This window comes from Haemaphysalis longicornis, unplaced genomic scaffold (assembly GCF_048455015.1).
Source record: "Haemaphysalis longicornis isolate Haplotype H1 unplaced genomic scaffold, Haemaphysalis longicornis Haplotype H1 scaffold_2, whole genome shotgun sequence".
NCBI classification, from domain to species: Eukaryota; Metazoa; Arthropoda; class Arachnida; order Ixodida; family Ixodidae; genus Haemaphysalis; species Haemaphysalis longicornis.
The window spans coordinates 256,468,838-256,485,101 of record NW_027526295.1 but is presented as its reverse complement, the minus strand read 5'-3'; positions in this window follow the sequence as shown (position 1 = coordinate 256,485,101).

Below are 16,264 nucleotides of genomic sequence, written 5' to 3'. Positions count from 1 at the left end.
AGAGCCAGGTGGTGTTGGGGCAGTTTTTTGAGAAGGTGAGGTCCGGTATAGTGTCGCGGGCAACGCTATTTCCGATTCTCGTAGGGGTAGTAAGGTCGTTTTGGAGGACCAGTTGATTGTTTTGAGCAGCATGGAGGAGGGCAGTGCCCTTTTTTGATGCGAAATGATAACCTTATGCTGGGTGGGGGGCATTGAAGTCGCCAAGGATAAGTAATGGATTATTGCAAGCCTTGCTACATTTATATATATTGCTAAACCCACTGCGCGAGCCGGGGACTTGGCGCTCGCCGCGAGGCACGCGCTCACGAGCGTCGCCATATTTTCTCGCTCCTCGAGCATTTTGCTTTTTTTTTTTCTGCTAAAGAGCCACTGCGCGTGCCAGGTACTCTCGGGGTCGCCGCAAGGCACGCACTCACGAGCACTCGGAATTTTCTTGGTATTTTCCCTGCAACACCGAATTTAGGCCAGTAACAATTCAGATCTGCTATTAAAAAACTGTCTTCCCAGCAATGCATGTGTGTTTTGAAGCGAAGCCAACTTCAGAAGATCGGTGCATGGGAAGCGGGGGACACATGTGCGGAGAGCGGCGCGGTTTCCACTCTCCCAAACCGGTCCTGTAGCCTTCATGCGTGCTCCTGGCTGCCGTCGGACCGATTTACAGAGTGAGAATACGCGAGCGGATACGCGTCCCTCTCCGCTCATGTGTCCCTTTCCCACACAGTGTGTTTCACATAGAAGCCTGACCATAAAGCCTAAAGCCTAACCATGAAGCCTAACCATAACCACATAAACGGCAGAAGAAGACCGGTCACTCACGACGATTGGGCTACGGACGCCAAGCGCAAGCGCGATGCCCGTCTGGACCCCGTTTTGCGCAGACGTTTGCGTGACAACAATCCCACTGAACGCTTCCTCGGCGCAACAGCGCAGTTTGAGCGGAGTTCGTGGCCAACCAAATACCCACAAAGAGATCTGCTAGTCATTCACTTTCACAGCATGGGATGGCACTTGTACTTTTTTTTTTTTACAAACATATGAGGATATGTTGTCTCTATGGCCACATTCAGGTTTACGAACTTGACAGGCTTGTTTGTCAGTTTGTGCAACCTGCCGTAAGCTGTTGCCTGATATTTTTATTTTGGGTCCTTGCACGCGTGCTTGTGCAGAATTAAGTGTTGTTTGCAAGAGGCAGGTGAAGATCCTGCTCCTTGTTTTGCTTTGAAAGACTCACAATACTGTCTCCTGTCGGTCCATCAGATATTGTAATTGCATGCATATGCTGATGATGAAAGTGATGACGCCTCGTGACGCGCAAACGTACACGTGGAACAGCTTTTACAGTAACTTACATGGGTGTACAGTTGAAACCCTCTTTAGTGACACGTACCGGGGAGCAGTTTCTATCTCTTATATGAGATGTCTCTTATAAGCAGGGAGCCATACGTTTTCACAAACTTATCAACCCCTAGTTCATTGCAGGCACCATACGACTAAAATAAGCTCAAAAGAAAGCTACAGCATGTTGCAAAAGGGTTAATTTACCTCATGTTTTGCCCCCAGAATTTATATGGTTCTGAATTTTTGTTTTTGCTTCATGGTTATACAGTCAAACCTTGATGTAACGAACTTCAATGTAACAAAACCCCCAATGCAAAGAGCCACGCATTTTTTTTTTAACTTTAAGTGTATGCACACCAGACACGTACCCAAGGTTTTTTTTTTCGGGGTGGCCCAATCCAAGGTAACTTTCCTATGCAAATTAGGGGAGAGGGCGAGGGCACCCCCCGTTACAAGTACAAACACGATGAACGCCAAGCGTTTACCATAAAGGCGCGTAAACCTGCATAGAGAAATGAAATTAAGTATATCCGCCTTTGTGATGGAGGCGAAAAGCGAAAACGCTCGTATGTTCGAGATTCCTGTGCACTTTAAAGGTCCCTACGCGAAGTTTGCAAAATTAAGAAAAAGCACGGCAGTAATTAAATATTTACAGGAATAAATACGCGTACTGCACAGTAAATATACATTCCCTCTACCAATGTTAAGGGCACAGACACAAAAATTTTGCATCTTGTTTTTTTTTGTTGTTGCGATAAGTAGCTAGTGACCTACTTATCACCTGTAGAAATCTCATTTGCTTCAGCGTGCAACCGTTGTTTAATTAGAGGCATTTTCAATGCGGCCAGTCGCAGTTTCGGTTTCAGCGGGTGCCGCGAAATGATGGATTTTGTGTGAACAAAGCTGACCACGTGACCGTCGGAGGGATATCACAGAGCAAAGTTGCCGTAGCCCTGTCGAACCCGTGTCGCCGGCAGTTTCTGCCAATGCCCCCACGTACTGATCTCGTGAGCCGCTTAATTAAAAAGCGACCGTGGACGTGACGCAGGCGCTGCGAGTGCAAATGCTGCCGCGGCTATAGAACGACGCGCGCTGGGAGCAGCCGGGCGGTCTGCCTACAGGTCCGCCTACAAGATGTGTTCGGCTTAGCACTGCAATTTCGTGCAGCTGTAACAAGCTATCACTCGAGCTACCGGCGCCGGCCTGGGCCACTTCGCGGCCGTGGCCGCCGCCTGCACAGCAACCGTGCGGCTCGCTCAGTGGGCTTTTCGTGTCTCCGGCGCATTTTCGCGTCCAATGTAAATCAAAAGTAATAGAAACAGAGTGCCTCGAACCGCTGCAGAACTTTGGTCGCGGCAAGCTGCCCGATGAGCTGACGAATTCGCGGCGCCTCCGCCGCCAACGATCGGGTCGTTCGTTCTCGAGAGCAGAAGCTCCGCCCTCCGGCCCTCCGATTGGAGCGGCGAGCCGGGCGAGCCGGCGAAAAGCGCCGGCAGTGCGGAAGCGGCAAACACAAACTCGTGACGTGTGTGGATGTTGTTTATTTACAAAATACCCACGGGATATCGATTGTGAGTGGTACTCTGCTGGCTGCTCGGTTGCGTTGCTCCCACTTTAAAATTGATTTTAATTATGTTGTAGGCTGTATTCGCCGCTGATATTTTGCAGATGATGTATATGTGTCCACACCAATCTATTTCCGAAGTTATTTCGCCTTCAAAATTTTGTGTCAGTACCCCTTTAAGGCATATTTCCGGAGCATCCCACATGTTATGCGCAATCGAAGCCAGCAGAAACAGAAGTGCATGTAGGCACTCGAGAGTTCAGATCTCCGTGGCAAACCTCTTGTGCTTCCATATTTTTCTCCAAACAAAACCTGTAGCTACAAGCTATGAAGGAAGGAAACAAAATGCTAGGTAAATCAGAGATGTCATACGCCTAATTCCGTGTGTCACCCTCAGAGTTCGACGTTTAACGGTCTGCCATTCAAAGCACCAATGATTCAGTATCGAGACGCACTGGACTGCAGTAAATGTAGATAAAAAACGTTGGCAAGCGCCAGCGTGTCAGAGCTTACCTATAGAAGTTTTGTGAAGAACCTTGTTATTTCCAATGATGCACCTTGTCACTTGCTCGGCGTCGCAGCGTGGCTTGTCCTGCAAGGCGGGAATGAGCTTCTCCTCTGTCGTCTCGTTCGGCCCGTTGGTGAAGTAAACTCGTTGCTCTATGCCGACACCTTGACGATACTCCAACATCGCGAGACTACGCTATGCTTAATTCGCCTTGTATTTTCATCGTATGTACCCGGGGTTTTATAACCTCTCTAATACAAAGACACAGTTCGCAGTCCAATTTTGAAGCCGAAATTTCTCTCGGCTGAAGTCTGGTTGGTGTTCGTCGAGATGTCCGTCTGGGGTTCATTTTCACCGATCACCCGCTGCACACCCGTTTCTCTCATGTTGACCATTGGCCACCTTGACTCCGTGCCCTTCCCCGCTCAAGCCCGGTGTTCTCGAGGTCTCTTCATAGGAATGCAGCTCGGGATCCGTAAACCCGCCAGTAAAGTTTGGTTCGTTGTTGAGATGGGTGGCGTCGTCGTGGAAGATGGTGAAGGACCCTTAGACGAGACGAGGCGAGTAAATATGATGAATAAAAAGTCTATTTGCACTTATTTACAGGAGACGACGAAGCATGAACATAAGATAACACAAGACAATGAAAACTTGGTTACAATTAAAAGGTGCCGCAGCGCACAAAAAAGGTATTGCGGCATAATTCGTGATGGGGGCCCGGGGGCCAAAAAGGGTGCCGAACCGCCGCGCGGTTGGCGAGAAATTCGTGGGGCTCTGGCGCCCAGAAACTGCCACGGGAGGAAGTCTTGATGCGACCGCTCTTGGCCGCAGCTCCGGACAAACTCGGCAAAATTGCGCATGCATTCGCAAGCGAAGCCGCCCCCGCACAGCAACACACGTACCAATTAGGATTTTGACCCCCTGCTCCCCCCTGTCCGCCGCCCCCGAAGGTCTGGAGGAAGCGAGTCTTCCTAAAAGCCCCGTAGAAGGTCGCCGTCAAGGCCGTCCCAAAAAAAATAGAGGGGCTTTAGTCCCAAAGGGCTGCCTCTCCGCTGACGGCTTGGGGGACACGTCAAAGCGACGAGAAGGAAGTCATCGCCCCGACGGGGTCCACCGGCTCTGGCATCACTACACCGCCATTGTGCATATTAACCACAATGGCTGTCAATCAACAGTGCCGCTGTCACTGCCTTTAGTTGTCCAAACGAATACCGCCGGTGTCTCTTGCCGCCGTACAACTGCGATGCGCGCCTTCACTTTGTCCCCCTGCCGTCGTCGGGCTTGGTAACGTTCTTATACGCTTCCTTGAGCGATCCTTCTTGTCCAGACGGACGCGCCGGCTGTGGAACAGGGCTTTTGTACTCCCACGGTAGCTATCCCTAAAGCGGGATTCACACGACGGAGAAACCCTCTCACGGAGGCGGACGGATATGTGACGTCAACAGCACGTGACCGGATTATCCGGCCTGGTGGCGCATCCACACGTGCGGAGCTACGCGGAGTGACTAGCAGACGACAGCGCCGAGGAACAGGTTCCATTCCCGGCCGAGGGCCACTGCCGTCGAGCGGAAACATGCGGAGGCATTAGAGAGTTTTAGCAGTACGTATGCTCCGTTCGTTACGTTCGTTACGTTGCTACCGGGTTTACCGGGACCCGACTGCGCATGCGCCATTTGTTCCGTACGCGGCCGGCGTCTCTCCCGGCGCTCTGCTTCCGTGTTACCGTATCCGGAGCCCGCAACCGGCTTGCTCGGGTGTTAGAAACTTTAAGTTTAGCGTCCTGGAGAATATTTGATCGCCGCTATCTGTGCAACTGCGAATGACACTCCGTAACACAACGTTTCACCTCACTATCATCCCCTTTCTCGCATGTGAAACTTTATTTGAGCTACAACTGCCGTGAGCGACCGGTGACCGAGACATCTGCGTAGCCTGTTTCGATGCTTCCGAGGCAGGTATCGCCATCTCTCGGCCACTCGCCGCACCGCGCGCCGCGGCATCCATGGCCGGTCAGCATATGCTTGCATCGCGGCAGATATATCTGATCGCCGCTTTTAAAATAAGCCCCGAGAACAATCCCTAGCACAATTTTTCACCACACTAACACCTACTTTCTCGCAGGTGGAACTTCGTTTTAGTGATCAGATTGATTTGGAAGAACAGCGACAAGCGGTTGCTACCGTGGTCTGCGCCGGTTCGAGCCGCTGAGTGTGCCGAGCTGGCAGGCGCGACCGGCGTGTGCGCGGACTGTTTCCGATGCAGAAAACGCTTCACGATTGCCTGCTTTATCCATTTCTTGCGTACAAACCCGCGGAATCTACAAATTCAGCTCAGCGATCGTCGTAGTTGACCATGGTGCAAAAACAGTGGGCGGAGCGGCGCCGACGAGGCATCGCACACCCGCATCGGGCCATGTGTCTCAAATTCACGCGTACGACTAGTCGTGGTGACAGTCGTAACGATCAGTCGCATACGAATCGCGTGTACCAATTGTATGTACATGTGTCTAGCGCTTCAATCGGGCAAGGCCAAGGCCATTCCTCCACGTGAACGGCGCGCGACCATGTCGTCACCTGCGCTCGCTCTGGTGCCGTCGCCGCCACCGCAGCCCCTGCCTCACAATGCGTCCGGCCGAGCGCGATTTATTTTAGATTTGCAATGCTTTAGGGGAAACTGCGTTGTTTATTTACGTATTTTTAGCGTGCGGATTTTTGCAACTACTCGGCTAATCAGCCGTCACACGGAACGAACGGTACGACGCTACGGAGTGCTAAAACACGTTTTCCGTCTCACTCTACGGAAAGAACCCGGTACGTACGCGCGCATGCGCAGTCGGGTCCCGGTAAACCCGGTAGCAACGGAACGAACGTAACGAACGTAACGAACGTACTGCTAAAACTCTCCATTTTCTTTCGCGGAGCCACCGCGGGCTATCCCCACCGAGGGGCGGAGCCTAAAACCGGTCACGTGAGCGGGTCCCGCGGGCCAAAACGAGAGGGTTTCTCCGTCGTGTGAATCCCGCTTAAGCGGGCGTAATGTTAGAGGCGCCGGGCGATGGGGTCAGGCATCCCCTCGGCCCACTCCGCTCGTCGCCATCCGGTTCCAAGCCCTTGTGTCGCCTTGGCTTGTTCGGCGACGCTGCACATGTGCTCGAGCCGGACGTTGGAAGGCATTGCATAGAGAAACCCTACAGCGGGTTTCTCTGCGGCAAGCACACTTCTTACCCTTCTTGCCGACAAACGCAAAAGCAGCATTTCCACGAAAACTAGTGAAAAACGCGCTATGAGTTCGACTGAGGGAAGGAAACGGTTGAGCCACAAACACCAGGCGTGGGCGACAGTATCTCTTCCCCACCAAAGCATATATCCGACCCGAGCCGCTGAAACCGCCACCCTGGGGAAACAAGCGATAAGTTACTGCTGTCCGAGAGAACGGAAGCACCGGTTGCAGACGGACAGGGTAAACAGAGTGCAGCGAATTGCAAGTGGCAGGCCGGCAGCAGAGCACGAAGTCAGTGTGCAGCGGTACTGGCTTCCGCGTAAACGGAGCAAACATACTTCACCTGTTTGTTTGTAAATAAGAGGCTAATGTATTTTCTTGAATATAACGGCATCCTGGACAGTTGTCAGGCAGGTTTTCGATCAGGTCGAAGCACAACTGACCAGCTGGTAGCCTTCGAGTCATATGTCATGTCAAAGATGCTTTCATCCACAAACAGCACTGTCTTTCTATTTTCTTTGACATAGAAAAAGCATATGACACAACTTGGCGCCACGGCATACTGCTTGATCTCAAGGCTTTCGGTGTGTTTGGGCGCATGTTAAACACTATTGAAAGTTATTTGTCACAGCGAATGTTTAGGGTAAGAATTGGGACAGTTGTATCCAGAACGTACATACAAGAAAATGGTGTTCCCCAAGGTGGAGTATTAAGCTGTACTCTATTTGTAGTCTCAAAATGAATTCGCTTGGGAAATCCTTGCCACCCACAATCTCCTACTCAATGTATGTTGATGATGTTCATATTAGCTTTAGGTCTTCCAACCTGTCCATCTGTGAAAGGCAAATACAGTTAGGTGTAAACAGGCTCCGGAAATGGACAGAGGAAAATGGTTTTAAACTGAATCCTCAGAAAAGTACATGTGTTTTATTCACAAGACAGCGTGGAATCCATCCAGAACCTGACATTACGCTGAACGAAGAACGGATTCCCGTCAAGAAAGAACATAAGTTTTTAGGTGTTATACTTGACGAAAAGCTAACATTCATACGACACATAAAAACACTCAAACAGAAATGCCTAAACACCATAAACATTTTAAAAGTTTTCTCGCATCAGTCTTACGGTGCTGATAAAGATTGCCTTTTACGCCTCTTTATCAGTTTAGTTAGGTCCCGTATAGACTACGGAAGCGTAGCATACGGGTCTGCATCTAAAACTGCTCTAAAAATTTTGGACCCAGTGCTACATTTGGGCCTTCGCCTTGCCTTGGGAGCCTTCAGGACAAGTCCAATTCAAAGTCTCTATGTAGAATGTGACCACTGGTGCCTAGAGCACCAGCGTGCTTATACAGCACTGCTCTATGCTACTAGGACAATGTTTGTGAAGAATCACCCGTGCAGTTCATTTCTGAATGACGTCTCATCTGCCCATTTGTATTTAGCGCGCCCTTCGATCCCTGCCCCTTTATGCTTACGTGTCAAAGGCCTTGCAGAGGAAATAGGGGTGTCTTTCGATGAGTGCATGAAGACTTCCATCGCCAACGAAGTCCCGCCTTGGGAAATGTCAACGATTCGTTGCGACACATCCTTTAAACGCATTGATAAGCGTCGTGCACCTGGTGAGCTGATCTTCCAGCATTTTTTACAACTACAACACACATATCCATACACCTCATTTTACACGGATGCCTCGAAGTGTGCTTCCGCTGTGTCGTGTGCTGCACATGGCCCGGATTTCGCCAGCACGAGGACCTTGAACAAAAATACCAGTATCTTTACAGCAGAAGCTTATGGTATTTTAATCACAGTGGAGCACATTACACAGAACAAAATACAAGAATCAGTTATCTACACAGACTCCTTAAGTGTCGTTATGGCACTAGGTTCCTTTAAACCTACAAAAAATGTTGTCCTCAATCACCTTTTTAAAGCTCTCATGACTGCTCATAAATTACAACTAAAAATACTTGTTTGTTGGATCCCTGGACACAGTGGCATTCTAGGCAATGAAATTGCCGACCAGAACTCCACTTTGGCGGCCCTCCATAGTGGTGTTGACGTCGCGGAAATCGCTTACCTCGATCTGAAGCCAGTGATCCGAAGGGGAATCGGTAAACGCTGGTAGGACACGTGGGACACACACACAGAAAACAAGCTCCACTCAATAAAAGCCCACCTAGGAAGATACACAACAGAAAAACAAAACAGATTCATTGAAGTATCGATTTGCAGACTACGCATCGGCCACACTTACGCTACGCACGCATATCTTTTAAATGGCACACCCCCACCGGTTTGTGATAAGTGTGGGGACCGGCTCTCCGTCCTCCATGTGTTAATTGAGTGCGCATCCTGCAATGAGGCCAGAAAGCGGCATTTCCCTAAAATCTATACCTTCAACATCCCGCTACACCCGTCACTGTTCTTAGGAGATGAACCTATGTTCACAAACAAGTCCCTTTTAAGTTATCTTGCAGATGTCAAGTTTTTAAAGCTCATTTCATACAGTGCGTGACCTCACAGCCTACAAGCATTAAGCAAAGCCTTGATGTTTTCATTGTTCCACGAGGGGCCCGCTGACGTAGCGTGCTCTTCGGCTCGAGCTACAGTGATGTTCCATCCACAATCCCTTTCATCCGCCATTATGAATATCTCCATTTTTTAGTCTACGGGCCCTCTACACCCATATATACAGTATTTTAGGATATATCATACTCATTTCATACATATTTTAAGCTCAAACCTGACTATTGACGGACCACTTAACATAGTTTTGGCGCTCTTTGGTCCTAGTTACCCTTGCGCCAATAAACACAAACATACATACATACATGTTTGTCACAGTTAGCTTTAAGCATATAAAGTTACTACTACTGCTCAATGCATAGCATATGACTTCAGCGTTTTGGTAAAGTTTACCTAACTGTGACCAACACATTGCACTTGTTACATGCGTTTCCGTAGTTTCATAGTATTCATGGTAAAAATTATTTTTTTATGTTTATTACAAACAAACAGTACGAATAAAGCGCCCATATAAGTGCACTGCGTGGGATTCCCAGCAGTCCAATCTTTTGGTGCACCAAACACATTTCACGGAAAAGAACAAAACGAACGAACTAATAGAGAAATCACCATCGTATATTATGGAGAAGAGGCCATAAAAGAGCGTTCTCAGCAGAACCGTGGCTGGATCCTATAGGGACCGGAACCTGGAGTTTGCCGCGCGACACTGGCGCCATTTTTTTGCCGTAGTGGCGGAAAACGAAAGTTGTGGACTATAAAAAAAACAAAAACGTGCCGCAGCGGCGGCACGTTGCTTTTTTTTTTTTTTTTTTGCGCGCGAGCGCTGTCTTTGCTTGCCGCGAGTTTATCCCGAGGCAATAGGGCCCGAACGTTAATTACGTAATTTATGTTAATTAATTAATTATTGATTAGTCAGATTGGGTTCCAAGTCAAAGTGATGTCACTAGGGCTTGTGAGGTATCAAATTAAAGGTCTCGATGAGGGGAATCATGGGGGACAAATTAAAAATTGGTTATTGGTTATAGTCGTGAAATAGTCACGTGAGTCATGGATTCGGATAAATGTGAAAGTGATGCTACTAGGGCTCGTGAGGTATCAAATTAAAGGTCTGGGTGAGGAGAATCATGGGGGACAAATTAAAAATTTCTTACTGATTATAGTCATGAGATAGCCACGTGAGTCATGGATTCGGTTAAAAGTGAAATTGGTGCCACTAGGGCTTGTGAGGTATCAAATTGAAGGTCTCGATGAGGGGAATCATGGGGGAGGTAAAACTTGATTACTGGTTATAATCATGAGATAGTCACGTGAGTCATGGATTCGGTTAAAAGTGAAATTGGTGCCACTAGGGCTTGTGAGGTATCAAATTAAAGGTCTCGATGAGGGGAATCATGGGGAACAAATTAAAAATTGCTTACTGGTTATATTCCTGAGATAGTCACGTGAGTCATGGATTCGGTTAAAAGTGAAAGTGATGCTACTAGGGCTTGTGAGGTATCAAATTAAAGGTCTCGATTAGGGGAATCATGGGGGACAAATTAAAAATTGCTTACTGGTTATTGTCATGAGATAGTCACGTGAGTCATGGATTCGGTTAAAAGTGAAAGTGATGCTACTAGGGCTTGTGAGGTATCAAATTAAAGGTCTCGATGAGGGGAATCATGGGGTACAAACTAAAAATTGCTTACTGGTTATAGTCATGAAAGAGTCACGTGAGTCATGGATTCGGTTAAAAGTGAAATTGGTGCCACTAGGGCTTGTGAGGTATCAAATTGAAGGTCTCGATGAGGGGAATCATGGGGGAGAAATTAAAAATTACTTCCTGCTAACAGTCATGAGATAGTCATGCGAATCATGGATTCAGTTAAAAGTGAAAGTGATGCCACTAGGGCTTGTGGGGTATCAAATTAAAGGTCTCGATGAGGGGAATCATGGGGTACAAATTAAAAATTGTTTCCTGCTAATAGTCATGAGATTGTTACGTGAGTCACAAATTGGGGTAAAAGTCAAATTGATGCCACTACGGCTCGTGAGGTATTAGGGTCTTCACGGGGGAAATCACACAGGACAAATAAAGAATTGTATCCTGGTTGTAGTCACGAGCTAGTCACGTGAGTCACGGATTCGGTTAAAATAAAAGTGATGCCGCTAGGGCTTGTGTGGTGTCAGATAAATGACTAGATGAGGGCAATTACGTGGGACAAATTAAATATTGATTCCAGCTTTTATTCATGAGCTAGTGACGTGTGTCAAATATTGAGTTCGCCTCCTGAATGTAAAAAGAAAGTTGAACAAGCGAGAAAGGGGCTGATGGGGTGTTGAAAATTGTGCTAGGAATGTGTGTTCGCACTGGTATTGAAAGCGACAATCCTATATCTGCACAAGATCCCTGAATCCCAAAATCCAAAGCCGGCCATGAGTCGTTCTGGGAAAACTCCTTTTTTAAGCTCGCCGCGAGCAGACTTGTTCAGTTTATGCTTCCTTCAAGCTCCCCTATTCTAAGGAAAGATTTTGTGAATCTTCAATATCCCTAGGGACTTTCTGACCCGTTCCTGAACTGGAACAGGATGAGCTCTGCAGCCTGAGTGGTCGACGCAGCTCCGGGGCTTCCGAATAGGACGTTATCTACCGGGGCCCGATCGCGAAAGGCAGCCAGTGTTCTGGCCGCACAATGGGCAGGGGTCGTTTGCTTTCGAAAAAAAGGCTGTTTGGGTGTATTTTCACAAGAAATAAACACCTTTTCCTTATTCAGCGTCAAGAAAACTATAAAGGAATGCCACCAACAAATGTTCAAATGTTTTGAAAAGCTCTTCAGCAGTCCTTTAGAAGCATGTCGAGCTTTTGATATGTTTGGATTCGTGTTTTTTATATTTTCGATATTAAAAAAAACATGAAAATATTTTTTTTCACGCCCTTCACTATTTGATGGGAACTCTACTGAGGTGGCATTTCCTTGCAATTCGGAATAACGTTTTTGTCTTATATATAAAAAAAAAATATACATCTTTGTTTTGCTTCTTTATTGCTACTTTGTTACTTGTTGCTAATATGCCATGTGGAGCAACGTACGTAGCACGATCACAATAATGTACCAGGATGGTAAATATATCTATGGTGCTTTACGTTTTTATAGTAGTAAACAAATATACACATGACGAACCAGTGCGCTTCGGAAGCCGTTTTACATCCCCGGTCAGTCTTACAGTAGTAACTTAAATTCCACCCGCTGCAGAGGCTAAGTTATGCTGCTGAGCTCAAGGACGCGGGTTTGATCCCGTTCGCGATCTCTGCTTTTCATGTGGAGGAGAAAAAAGGCGCTCGTATGTAGGGATTTTGTCGCGCGTTAAAGATGCCCAGGTGCTCAAAAGTAACCCAGAGCCCTCGTGGCCCAGCTGCGCAGCCGCGACGAGGTAAACTCCGTAATTTGAATTTTGAACTGAAATAATAAAAAGGCCCTCCGTCCTTTGCTGCAAATGTCATCGAAAGAGAGTAGTCTTCCGCCATCCGTGCCTGTAAAACCCCCTTGTCTCCCCCCACCCTGATCTCTTCCGCTCCCCCTCCAACATCATATATGCAGTCAAAGTTCTCCTACGTTCGCTCCATCTGTTCAGAGCTCTTTTTTTCTATAGCTCTTTGCCGCGAATTAACAGCCCGTAAAAAAGCAACACACAGCGCTTCAAGAAAGCAAACAGCGCTTGCTCCAAAGTATTAAATAGGGTGCGTCGTGCTGCTAGGGGAAAAAGAAACTCGAGCCGCCGTCAGGAAAGGAGTTGTCAGTCACGAAGCACAGTAATTTCAAAGGCAGGTAAAGTAAAAATGTAACCTTTTCCAGCAGTCCCATAAGGGCACCTGGTTGCAGTTCCAGACTTTCCTGTAGTGAAATTTGTTATAAACAACTCCATGCTCCAGAGAGTATGTTGCAAGCCACCGACGGAACGACTAACGCCACAATCACATGATGCGCCGTCCAGGATGACTGTCACCAAGAATACTTGTGGCGATGTCACCCTTTCTTAGTGAATGCGCGGCGCAACTTCGCCATGATGCGCTCTGCAAGACGTTTCGCAGGGTTACTCTTTTAACGTGACAGCACTATACTTTTTCTGCTCCTTAAGAGTGCAATGAATAAATCGACATGCAGGTATCCCAATATAGAGATACCCGTTAGTGTCGTCTCGGTACAACTATCCACAACTATCTGAATACTGGCGCCACCGTTTGTAAAGTATTCCACCATGAAAATAAGGAAAGTTTTGGAGAGGCTGTGACCACCTCTTTCGTGCAACCGGTAACGCCACCTTAGGAGTGTTCACTTGATCTTGTATTTCGAGCCCATCCTCCCTTTGGTTCTCCTTAAGGCGCTTCTCGCTTCGTCTAGCCCAACTGTGCCTCTGAACCTGTGGAAGCAATTTTGTAGCTTCGGCAGCAGCGAAAATCGATCGCTGGACCGTATTAGCTGGTGTATCAAAACAACATATGGCCGCACTAGCGACGCCGCAGCTTCCAATTCGCTTGCAAATTCGCACCATATAGAGCGGGCTTATGGTACCCTACTTGCATTTATGCTTAAGGTAATAGATCCATTTTCGCCACGGGTGGTTCCAGAACATGAATACTCATCCGCCCACTTTCATTCCAATACCGAATGAATTCGAGGCGTAGACACAGAAGTGACTATGCCTATCATTGTAACGATCGTTCTTCTGCAGCTCCGCTGGACATTTGTACCTCATCAGATAGCTTAGCTTTGAGGCTCAGTTCATTCGACTGTTACAGTATATATGTACAAATCCGAGTAACGTTTTTTGCAGTGGCTCAGAAAATGAGCCCGTGTTTAGAAAGAACCCCGTACAAAACTTTTCAGGGGAGGACTGAGAGCAACACATGTGAACTTCTCACTGTCTCACTGTGTTCCTTCCTCTCCCTTGTGTTACTTCACCATCGCGCCTCGCTTGGGCCAACTACAATATGCAAGCGGCCAGCGCGAACGTTGTGCAAGCCATGTATTGGCACGAAGTGTTCTGCGAAGGCCGCATTACCTTGAGTACAAAAGTGGCTGCCATAGAAATGCTTCACCTTATCATTATTTTATTTTATGAGCAATAATATGGATAATGATTGAAGCTGCGTAGCCTATGTTATACAACTCTCAGACTGCTGATAAAATTATCTTTCGCGCGAATTACATTTGCTATAAATGTCAGTATTCCAGCGCTACACGACAACACCGAAGGTCATTTGAGGTGAATGATATTTAGTGGCGAACCGAGGTTCGGGAGCTCATTCAGCGACGAATTGAGTGGCTACGACAGCAGTGGCGCATCAACAGTGAAGAAAGTTCACTAATATACCAAAAAATACGGTTTCTAAAAACTGTCAGCAAACATATTTCCCTTTCATGTTGTTTTTAAGACAAAGGCAAACAAGTACTAAGTAAAGAGAAAATCGCGTCCACAATGTGCGCTCTACCCTCATACCGATTTTTCACGGTCTTGTGTCGGCTTGTGATGTCTACTCATGTCACCTAAACTGGTGATTTTTCTAATTTTGTTTAATAATATTCCTTTGTTATCTTTTCAAGATATAGTTTCTATGAAAACATTTTAGATCGAGACCTTCAGTTTCATCTCTCCCAAGCCCCAGTGGCGTCACACTCACATTTCACCCAACCAATGACTCACGCGACTATCTCATGAGTATAACTAGGAAGCAATTTTTACTTTGTCCCACGTGATTCCCCTCAATAAGACCTTTAATTTGACACCCCACAAGCACCAATGGCACCACTTTCACTTTTAACCGAATCCATGACTCACGGGACTATCTCATGAGTATAACCAGGAAGCGATCTTTAATTCATCCCACGTGATTGCCCTCATCGAGACCTTTAATTTGATACCTCACAAGCCCTAGTGACACCACTTTGACTTTTAGCCCCATTTGTGACTCACGTGACTCGTGACTCATGACTGATTGACTCGGGACTCGTGGCTGACTATAACCAGGAAGCAATTTTTAATTTGTCCCACGTGATTCCCTTCATCGAGACAATTTGATACCTCACAAGCCCTAGTGGCACCACTTTGACTTTTAGCCTAATTTGGAACACACGTGACTATCTCGTGACTAACTATAACCAGTAAGCATTTTTAATTTGTCCGGCGTTATTTCCCTTATCGAGACCTTTAATTTGATGCCTCACAAGCCCTAGTGGCACCATTTTGACTTTTAGCCCAATTTGGGACTCACGTGACTATCTCGTGACTAACTATAAGCCGTAAGAAATTTTTAAATTGTCCGACGTTGTTCCCCTCATCGAGACCTTTAATTTGATACCTCACAATCCCTAGTGGCACCATTTTGACTTTTAGCCCAATTTGGGACTCACGTGACTATCTCGTGACTAGCTATAACCAGTAAGCAATTTTTAATTTGTCCGACGTTGTTCCCCTCATCGAGACCTTTAATTTGATACCTCACAATCCCTAGTGGCACCACCTTGACTTTTAGCCCAATTTGGGACTCACGTGACTATCTCGTGACTAACTATAACCCGTAAGCAATTTTTAAATTGTCCAACGTTATTCCCCTTATTGAGACCTTTAATTTGATGCCTCACAATCCCTAGTGGCACCATTTTGACTTTTAGCCCAATGTGGGACTCACGTGACTATCTCGTGACTAGCTATAACCAGTAAGCAATTTTTAATTTGTCCGACGTTGTTCCCCTCATCGAGACCTTTAATTTGATACCTCACAATCCCTAGTGGCACCATTTTGACTTTTAGCCCAATTTGGGACTCACGTGACTATCTCGAGACTAGCTATTCGCCGCGAGCTCGACATGTAGGTGGCGACAGCGTCGCGCTGCTAGTGTGGATGCTCCGCTGAGCGGCCCGTAAGAATGCACACTGTGGCCGCGCTTCGTGCTTTTTTCTCGCCGTATGTGCGCACGAAAGGCGCAAACAAGAGTGGTATGCTGTAGTTCGGTGCCTCAACGTTCAATGTATAGCATGGAAGCGGCAGTAAGTTTTCATTACTACGCTAAAAAAGCGACGACCCATCGGTAATCTCAGAATGGCCGTAATATAGTGACAATGAACTTGT